Source organism: Heterocephalus glaber, unplaced genomic scaffold (genome assembly GCF_053883595.1).
Source record: "Heterocephalus glaber isolate CG9 unplaced genomic scaffold, H.glaber_assembly_v1.0 deba00001444, whole genome shotgun sequence".
Lineage (NCBI taxonomy): Eukaryota > Metazoa > Chordata > Mammalia > Rodentia > Bathyergidae > Heterocephalus > Heterocephalus glaber.
In genome coordinates this window covers 12,954,213-12,964,755 of record NW_028258297.1, presented here as the reverse complement: position 1 = coordinate 12,964,755, position 10,543 = coordinate 12,954,213, and positions in this window count along the sequence as shown.

Below are 10,543 nucleotides of genomic sequence, written 5' to 3'. Positions count from 1 at the left end.
ATTTGAGATTCAAATTTAATCAGGTTACATGTATTAACAAGGTTAACATGTATTAATAGATTCCCACAGTGATGTTTGCCTCTGAAACTTCAAAAAAAAATTTGTTTGGTTCTAGTGCCTGTGAGACTCAACTCTGAGTCCCAGTGATTCCCAAGGATTTTCCACAGGCTCAGCAGGGTGCCTGGCCTACAAAGCTGCTGAGATTCTGGTTTCCTTATTTGCACATTGATTGCAATAGAGTGCTCATCACTCAAGGTAACTGGAGTGAGTCTGTTCCTTGCAACCAAAATAAATGAATAAAATAAGTGATGATCGATTTTAGACCATACAATATGAAAATAAAAAAACACATAGAATGCTGTGTCAAAAAGCAACATGAATGCAAAAATAAAAGGAGCTTCAGTGCCTGATGGAAGGGAAGCAAGGTCAGAAAAGCCTTCCCCATTTCAATGTGTTTTTTTATAAGTCATTATTTGAGCTAGAATGTCAAATATATAGAGGAGAAAGGGCAGAAGAATGCTGGTGCCACAAGGAAGGAAAGAGAGAAAAGATTAAAATGCAACGTCAGATGATTTTAGAAGACTTAAAGCCAAGTCAAAGTTGTAAATTAAAAAATAAGAACTTAAAAAGCCTTCAAGGGATACTTAAAAAAAAAAGTCTTCAAGGAATACTAAGGCAAAATGTAAAACCAAGAGAATTAGGAGAAACTCATAAAACAAAAGTATAATATGGGCTATAAAATAAGGTGAATAAAGATTAGAGCGAGGAGATAAATTTTAAAAGAAAACTGGAAGATTAGAATAACTAATATTAGTGATAAGATAAAAATGAAAGCTGAGTGCAGTGGCATGCACCTGTAATCCCAGCTGCTCTGGAGGCTGAGGAAGAAGGACTCCAAGTTCAAGGTCAGTGTGAGCAGCTTAGTGAGACTTTGTCTCAAAATTAAAAAATGGAAAAGACTGGGGATGGAGCTCAGCATTCTCTGGGTTCAATCCCCAGTTGTTACAAAAGTTAAGCAAATAAAAATAAAGTCAGTTATAATTTAAAACATGAAATTCCAAATAAGTAAAGGTTGAAAGACAACAGGATAACAAAGTAAGATATAAAATAGAATTATGGGACATTTGCATAAAACATGAGAGTAGGATTAAAGATAAATCTAATAAGATGGTTTGTATGAATTTTAAAATACCATCAAAATATATTTTGAAAAGACTTGAAAAAGTTAGAGGAAGAAACAAGAAGAAAAATATATCTGGAAACACAGGAGGAGGAAGAGACCTTGGTGTTTATCCCTTTTCTCCAAAAGACAACCTTCTAATGGAGCAGGGTAGGCTCAGGATTCCCAAGGGACAGGGAGCAAGGTGACACCTTGGTCCTGGAGCTTCCCCTGCCCCCTCAGCGAGGAGCAGATGCCAGCCTCCCAGGAGTAATCAGAGCAGACAGAGAGGCTGCATGCACACAGCCAGCTCACAGCTGGATGGCACCAGCCTGACCCAGGAGCAACTCAGTGGCCTGCCAGCTGCATTCCCTCCCGGATTATCTCCTCCAAATTTAGCCCATACTCAAGAGTCAGGGGAAACTACTCTCTCTGGATCAATCACCTATGAAGCATCAGGTTCCAACAGTTGTCTAGGAGCTCTCAAAATTATTTTAGAGCCTGGAACAGCCCCCAGATTTTTTTTTAAAAGGTATTTATTCAATAAATGTTTATTGGGTATTTTCCCTGTGCCAGGCAGCAGACTCTAGGTGTGTGCTGATGAATGAACAACAGAGTTCCCTTAGCAGAGAGCAGACTCATTTGCCTGGAGCTCCCGGCATCCTTTGCAGCAGGTGATGGCTCAATTCGAATTCTCTGAAGTGAGAGTTTTCCTAGGAGTCTCAAGCTAAGCATAAGTCTAGAGGCAAGGAGGAGAGAGGTCTGGGAGGGCCATAAAGGAAGCTGAAGCAGGAGCCAAGAAAAAGTAAACAGCCTGTCAGAGAGCAGCCAGGGCCAAGCCAGGGCTGGGAAAGGTGCTGATCTGTTGGACAACAACGTGCAAGAGACGCACAATTAATTACAATACGAGGTGAAGAGTCCCTATGTGACAGGATAATTTATTGAGACATTAATCTGTGTCTGTTCTCACTGCCTTTCTTCCTCCACTCATTTTCAAGAACAACTTCAGGGCTACTTGCATCCAGAGACTTTTGGTTAAATATTTGAAGAAAATCATCCAGCCACTCCCCTACCCTTCCTTTAAAACAATGATGTCAGAGTAGCTTTCTGTAGATTGAATAAAACTTTTACAGATATGCTTCATTGGTAGTGAAGTGTTTTGAAGTTTTTAAAAATAGCTGCCAACATTTTGAAAGTAGATTTCACATTGATTCTGGATTTCTTCAGCTTCCCTTAGAAAACATTGATGATCTTGAACTGCAGTAGGAGTTCGCTCTGGTCCCCACCGTGCTGTGTAGAACATTACTCAGTTAGTGAATGACCTGGTCCCTGTCCTCTGCCCCATGCTATGAAGAAGGACTAGGCAGAAGCAACAAGGCCGCAGGGTTTTTAAGGGCAGTGAAGCCACAGAGGGGAGTGGGGCTGCGATGCTTCCAAAGCTTCCAAGGCTCCCAGCTTTGGCAAAGACTCCATCCCAGAGAGTAGCAAAGGTGGGAGGACAGGGAGCAAAAGGCTTGGATGCTGACAGTCATCTAGAATGCAGCTGTCTGAGAAGGAAGGGGATCTTTCTCTGCTAGCTTGGAATTCCAGAAGCTTGTGAAAATCCTAAAGTGGCAAGAGAACAGGAGAGCCCACAAGACTGAGACCATTTTCTACCAGCCCTTGAGGAAGTGGCTTGAAGTTAGATTTCATGAGAAAAAAAGAAGAATGTGCATCACTTCTTGCACAAGCATGCTTGTGGAACAAGATGTTAATCATCAAAATGGAGATTTAAAGAAAGGGTATAATCCCAGAACTCTGGGGAGGCCAAGTCAGGAGGATAAGAAATTAAGAGCCCTGTCTGGGAAATTTAGTGACTTAAGCAAGACTCTGTCTCAAAAGAAAAAAGAAAAAAAGCAACGGTTTGGGCATGTAGTTCAGTGTGAAGGCCCTGGGTTCAATCCTTAGTACTGGGGAAGGGGAGAGAGAGGAGGAAGGGAGGGATGGAAGGAAGAAGGAAAGAAGGGAAGAAGGGGTTAAGAGCAAAGGAGTAGGCGAGGTTAAATTTTGACTAATATAACTATGGAAATTCTCAGATGAGGTGCAATTTGAGCCAAGTTTTGAAGGATGAGTAGGAGGCTTTCACGTGGAGGTTATTCTATTAAAGACAGAGAACAGAGGAGGGAAGAACCAGAAGGAAAAGTTTAAGCTTTCATGCATTCTTCATATAGTAAGGCATCCCTGGCTATTCTTTAATGCACTTTTTGTATTTAGACATCTGTAATTGTGCTGGCTGTGTGGCCAATGCTTGGGGAAAAGGAGACTGGACAAAGGCTACTAAGCAGATTCTTGTTAACAGTTCAGGTGAGGAATGCTAAAGGTTTGAGCTAGGAGAATGTGGCGATGGAAAGGAGGATTTGGTTTGCAAGAGTCATTTATTGAGTACTGACTGTGCACCAGACATTGTGGTAGATGCAGAAGATATATCAATAAATGGATACTGGCCCTTCCCTTGAAGAAGCTCATTGACTGAGTGACAGATGTTACCACACCAGGGAGAGCCAGCAAGAGCTGAGGCCACTGGGCTCATCAAGCCCTGGTCACCTCTGTTGAGCATTCCATCACGGGTCACACTCAGGGAGTCCCTCTCAGTTCTACACAGGGGTTGGGGCTATTTAATGAGTTATGACCTGTTCAGAAATTTATTCTTCCTCTGCAGAGCTACTATAGCTATTTTAAGGGGACAGAGAAATGATAAAAATCTTTAATTTTTGATCTCACACAAGGAACTTTGTTCAATGAACAATTCTGAATATAGTAATTTGTAATCATTTGGATAAGGTGAAATTAATATTTGATCCATTAAGGAAATTTTTTCCATGCTTCAATACTGTACCCAAAATTTTATGAAATAAAAAAAGCTCAATAGATCTCTAAATCGTGCCAAATCTTTTCCATTTGTGGATGTGGAATGTTAACTGGTTTTGCCTTCTTCTCACTTGTTGACTTCTCTGTAAAGTTTATTCTTTTAGTCACACAGTTCCCCGAACACAGCAGGTGTTCAGTAAGGGTCCAGGAAGTGGATTCGTAACATGGAATGTGATGCTCTGGAGAGTTATGTGCTGTTCTGTTTGGAAGTTGTTAAACTGAAGCGGTTGCGAGGTGTTTATTCATTCATATAGAAACATTAACGAGGATCAATGCATATTTATTTGTCAAAAATACCATTCTTGCACTGGACAAAGAGCAACGAACAAAACAAAGTTCCTGCTTGTTCCAGTGAGGGAGACAAGAGCAACAGATTATATGTGTTTAAACACATGCACTGTGTCAGTAGTATGTCAAGAGTGATACCTGCCAGGAAGAAAAACAACAGTGAAAAGAATGATGTTAGTGGTGGGGAGGTATTTGTAGGTATTGCCTGTAGGCTACTTATGGAACGCCTCTCTGAAGTACCAGCAAGGAGGTGTTGGATACATACATCCAGGGCCAGGATGGTGCAGGCAGAAAACAAACATGTGCAAATAATCTGGGAAGGGCTCCTCTGTCCTGTTGAAGACCAGCAGGGAGGCTATATAGCTCCACAGGAGGGAAGAGGAAGGGAGTGGGAACTGAAGGGACGACAGGTTAAGTCCTTCCACCTGACAGTCTAAGCGCAAAATGAAAAAATCCATGCAGTGGGACACGGTCACTAAATGGCCTAAATAATAACTAGCTGACAAAGAGCTGGGAACTCGTGAGGCTTTGTTGCTAGTAAATACCACAGGGGTAACGAATTTGTATGGAGCAGGACTGTATCCCTAACTCCTGGTACACAGGCAGCATTTGTTGAGTGAATGAAGTTTATCCGTGCTTTTTGAACTTTCAGATTTTTACCAATATAGGTACCTAAGCTGTCTTGTACAAACAGACCAATGAGGGGGAATAGTATTATTCAAACTCCACCTATAGGATATTATACATACGTATCTTTAAAGGCCCAACTACAAATAAGGTGAGCCTCGTGCTCTGTTACTGCTAGCCTGTACAGTCTGTCTCCAGGGTGACACTCGCTGTGCCCTTTAGACAGTTTACCACCATTCTGTCTTAGCAAACACTGGCACCTGACCTGTCCAAATATTACTAGCATCGCCTGAGACCCCTCTCACATGACCAAAACTATATGAGGGCGTGCCTCCCGACTTATGTAACAAACAACCCTGGGGATACTGTATTATCATCGAGAGGGCATTAGAACCATAGAGTTCCCCCAAGCCGTTCATTTTAGACTGCTTACAGCTATGCACGTTTTGGGAAGCACTACAAAATGAAACATGGTCTCTTTAAAAACTGGAAGGCAATTTTTTTTCTTAAGGGGATCTGAAAAGGTCTTTTGAAATGTGTAACTTAAAACATTAATCTTTTAGGCCCTGGCTACATTAGCCCGTGTCATTCTACTCACCATGCAAAATTCTTTGGTACCACAAAATCATTTCTTTTACTCCACACCTCGAAAGGAAAGTCCCAATGTATTTTATTACAATTAAGCAAATCCCCTGGTTCCTCATTAGTAGAAATTCAATTTGCAAAACTCCGCGCTAGTCTAAAGAAAACGTGCAACGCCTCCGGGAAACCTCGTGCGCGCGCGCCGGGCTCGCGCACCTTCTCCCCGCCCCCACGCCGCCGGGGTTTCCCTGGGTCCAGGCGCGGGTGCCGCCCAGGCTCGGAGCTCCGCCCCCAAGTTCTCCGGAGCTGTCTGCCGGCCTTCCGGGAGCCGGCGCCCCGGAGGGCCGCTCGCAAACTGCTGCGTCAGGATAGTGCGAGGAGTCCCGAGTGAAACAGCCAGCTTTAATTAGACAGAGATGACTACCCCGGACCCGCTCGCTAGGGCGCAGCAGAGAAGGGTGTGGCGCAGCTGTAGGCTGTGCGCGTCCCGCGTCCCCCAACCCGTAGTCCCCGCGCCCCTGGTCTGCGTGCCCTGTCCAAGTCTGGAAAGCTTCGGTCGCAGAGGCGCAGCGCGCACGCGCAGAAGGGCTGCGGCGGACCCGCCCTCGTCACGTGCCGCTCAGCGTGCGCCCAGACATGTGCAGACACACGTGACTGTGCCGCGTCCGGCTGCAGCCCGCTCACCCCGCGCGGCTGTACTTTGAACCCGGGCGTGGGAGACCGGAGGAGGGAGGGGCGGGAAGGGGGAGGCCGGCCTCCGGGAGGGTGATGTCATCCGCAGCTTTATCGCTAGGCAACCGCAGAAGGCTTCTGTCTCCCGCCCTGGAGCTCCTTGGGGCTCTCCAGGCTGATAACATCACCCCGCCCTCCGTTCCCTCACCCGGAGGCGCTCAAACGGCGGCGATTGAAGAAGCCAGGGTTGGTTTATCAGTTTTTAAATGGTGAGTCACAGAGCTCAGCAGCGATCCAGTGTCGCACTCATTTGTGTCTGCCGAGACCTTCCGGGGTGCGGGCACGTACAGTCAGGTGTTGTTACCTGTTCGGTCACGTGCGGTTTACCCAGCTACGTTATATCTCGGCAGACAAGCCCTGCTCGGGTGATAAATGCTTGGAAAACGAGCCCTGCTTAGAGTATCGTAGACAATCCATCATGCTGTTCTTTTCATGCTATCTCATAGCGGTTTTTCTGGAACCTGTGGGTAGTTGGGGCTCCAGAACTTGGATCCAGGTTGGCCTTGTGAAAGCTGATTCTCCAGTCACAGCGGGGAAGCTGGAAAGCCGCACATGGAAGCAGAATTTATTACAGAACTCTGGCGGATACTCAGTACCTCTCTTCAGCACATAATATTCTCTGTGCACACCCATATGGGAAAGGTTCCAAATTTGAAACCCTACCTAAAGTTCACAACGCCCTAAAAATACACTATATAAAAACTGTAGCGCGTGACCCTCTTTCCTACTTACCCAATTCTACAGGTTTCCTCTTTCCAGCTTCCCAGGTCGTTTGGCCCCAGATACCTTGTTTTATGGGGAAACTACAGCTCAAGGATGACCACACAAGGACAGAGGATTGGGGCAGAGGGTGGAGATGTCTCCCCCAAATCATCCCAGGACTGTGAAATCGAGAGGGTGAATTTCTGAATGTCGTCAAAGTGAATAACCAGCAAAATAATATGGTCCTTCGTAGAGGACTGAAAATTACTTCCCCAGAATGCCATATCTTTTATGATTATCGAATGTTCTGTGTCTAATTTAGAAAGATTATTTCCATGATAATCTTTCCACTTCCACCAGTAACTGCTCTGGGTTTTAGGTTCTTATATGGGCTAGTTCGATTCATTCCAGGAGGAAACCGCAGCAGGTCCCCTCCTCCTTACTAAAACTCTTGTAATAATATAGAGCAGTAGACTGAGAACTGACAAAACTGATTCCAGTTTTGGTTCTGTACTGAACGCTATGACCTTGCCTCAGCTTCCTCCCAGTGGTTTGTGAAAAACAGGCCTTAGCATGCCTTGTTTCCCCTTGGGTTGCTTAGTGGAGAGCATGGTCATCACTTGGCTTCGGTTGTAGAACACACGCATAGAGGAGGTAGGCAGCTGCTTGTCAAGTATCCTGCTGACCAAGCTCCCCGTGCAGAAGATACTGTTATCATGGGGTGAATGCTACCGTATCAACATTTACAGCAGGAAGCGGCCTGAGTCCCCAGTCCCAGTCCACTGTTCAGATCCACGGGAGCAGATGGTGGTGAGAGGCAGTAGGGCAGGAAAATTCTAAAGAGATGGAGAAATTAGGAGATCCACGATCAGACCACAGACCAAATGTAACAGATTAAGCAAACTCGCCGGCAGTTTAGTTCAGAACACACCTGAGCCTTCTCCTTGGACTTTACCTCTTGCACTCCTTGTCCTGTTCATTTTGTAAATCCATCCTCTTCTCTGGGCTTTCTCCAAATCCACCTAGTGGAAGCTGGCAGCCTCAGTCCCCACCCAGCATTGTGTCCACCCCTGCAAACCACTTACTGCAACAGTGAGTTATTTTCCTATAGCTCTGTTGACCCCATGAGACTTTGAGATCTTGAAATTAATCTCATTCTCCAGCACTCACCACAGATCTTGCATGCAATAGGAGCAAAACAAACATCTGGGGCCTGGGATATAGCTCAGAGGTAGAGCACTTGTCTAGCATGCAGAATGCTCTGGTTCAATCCCCAGCAAACACACACACACAGACACACACAAGAAAAATGGGACTCTCTATACCCTTGGTTTATTGGATTTTGAGGCAATAAACAGTCTGCTGCAATGGATGAGTTTGAAACCTCTCACAGCAGCTTTGCACTGGGTGTGTCTGAATACAGAGGCAGCATGCAGGCCTCCGCCCTGCGAGTTCACCAAAATGCTTTTGCTACTGACACCCAAGATGTCCAAAGCAGAGACCAGGGTAATCCATGAATCAAAACACCAAATTGATTTTCACTAATGCCCTTGGTCCCCTGTTCTTGTTAATCTGAGTGTTCAGCCAATTAAATGCTTTATTTCTGACATGAAAATCTATCATTAGCTATAGACTAAAACCATTAGCAAGTTGCTTTTATTTTTATGTAATGAACTGATGGAGAAATACATGAGTATTTGAAGGCTTTTGAATAAATAATGTGCTGTAGAACATTGTTCAGAATCTAGAAGTTAAAGGAAATTTTTTAGATGTGGGGAGACAAATGTCACAGAGTCACAAGCTCACACAATTTTCTTAACAAAAGAACTCCTAGATCCTCTGTGTGAACCTATTTACTCTAATTTTAGACACATTTCAAATGGGTGTGGTTTTGTTTAAATGGTCTCCCAGCCCACAGTAAGAGGTAGAAAAGGAGATAAAAGTTGGAGGAAGCACTCTGACCATCAAGAAGTGACAGCTGACAGCCAGGCTGGGAGTAAATAAACTAAACTAAACTAAAAACCCTGTAAAAAGCATACTTAAGAGCCCAGTAAGAATCTTACAGGTGTAAATACTCCCAGAAGAAATGCACGGTAGAAGAAATGCATGTTTAGAATGGTTGCCCTGAATTATTTAGAAAAGTTTACTATGTACAGGGTTTAAGACGTGTGTAAGACACTTTAGTGGATATCTAGAATACATTTTAGTATGTTTTCTTTTAAAAATTTTAAAAGGAAAACAGTATTGGCACTTGAACATAGAAGCTTCAGCTTGCTAAACTATTATTTCATGGGAGCTATCACTGCATTTAGAACCTTAAAATGTCAGCTTTTTTAAAAGTATAATTTTATATATTTTGTTAGGCATTTTCACTAAACAAGTTCAACAAATACAATGTTTGGACAAATATACAACTCCTCAAATAGCATTTTTTAAAGTACATCTACTGCATATTTTTTAGTATAAATCCCATCTTAATCACAGAAAGTATGTGATAATTTTCTATGTCAATCCCCTACTTAAATTCTCCCATGAAAAGCTGGAGCTTATATTGGACTTCAGCAGGCACTGCAAATCCACTTTGAACTTATTTAAAATAACATAGAGAGAACAATGGGTGGGCTTAAATATATTGATCTGAAGGTCCAATCGATTAATAAGATTTTTAAAAAAAATAAAAACATCAAGTTGCCATCTGAAGTAGTGCGTCTTTATCACAATAGTACAGCCAGCTTTCAGCATTCCAATGGCTTTCATTCAGTCAGGAGAGCTCTGTTCCTTTTTATCCCAGGTAAATGACCCAGGCATCTCTTCCCAAGGTCTCCACTGGTAATTATCTTCATGGCGTGGTCAAGAATTGACCCATGACATGGATGGACACAGGCCTCCGTAACTTTTGAACAGATCCCAGGTGTTCGGTAGTAACCAAAGTTATATCCTATATTCTCAGTTACAGAGAGCTAAATGAAAAGTAGTTTCATAATGAGAGGAACTAGAACTCCAGTCATGTTTACATAGCTATAGTTTCTAGTGCCTTGAAAATGTACTTAAGTTTAGCTCTTTGAGGAGAGAGGAGGACATGTATCAATTCAACACAGTTTGCTGAGAAACATACATAAAATTAATTAGAATAATTCTATACTCATGAAAGCATTAAGTCATACTTGTCTTAAATTGGAAAATCATATAATCCACAAATTAGCTGAAATTTTATCACTGCAGATATAGAAAGCCTCCTTAGTGAATTATGACCATCTTTCAGTTCATTGAAATAAATTAAGGACCAAAATATTTTAGATGCAGTGTTACTTTGCATTTGTTCTCTAACTTTATCTTATTATCAATATGAGATTGACATTTGGACTAAATAACTGACCTATACAATCTGGTCCAACCCTCAAGTTCTCTACTTTTTTTTTTTTTTTTTTTTCGGTACTGGAGATCAAACTAGGGTCCTTGCGCTTGTAAGGCAGGTGCCGGAACCACTGAGCTAAATCCCCGGCCCCAAGTTTTCTACTTTATTGTACCAAAATTATACAAATGCTG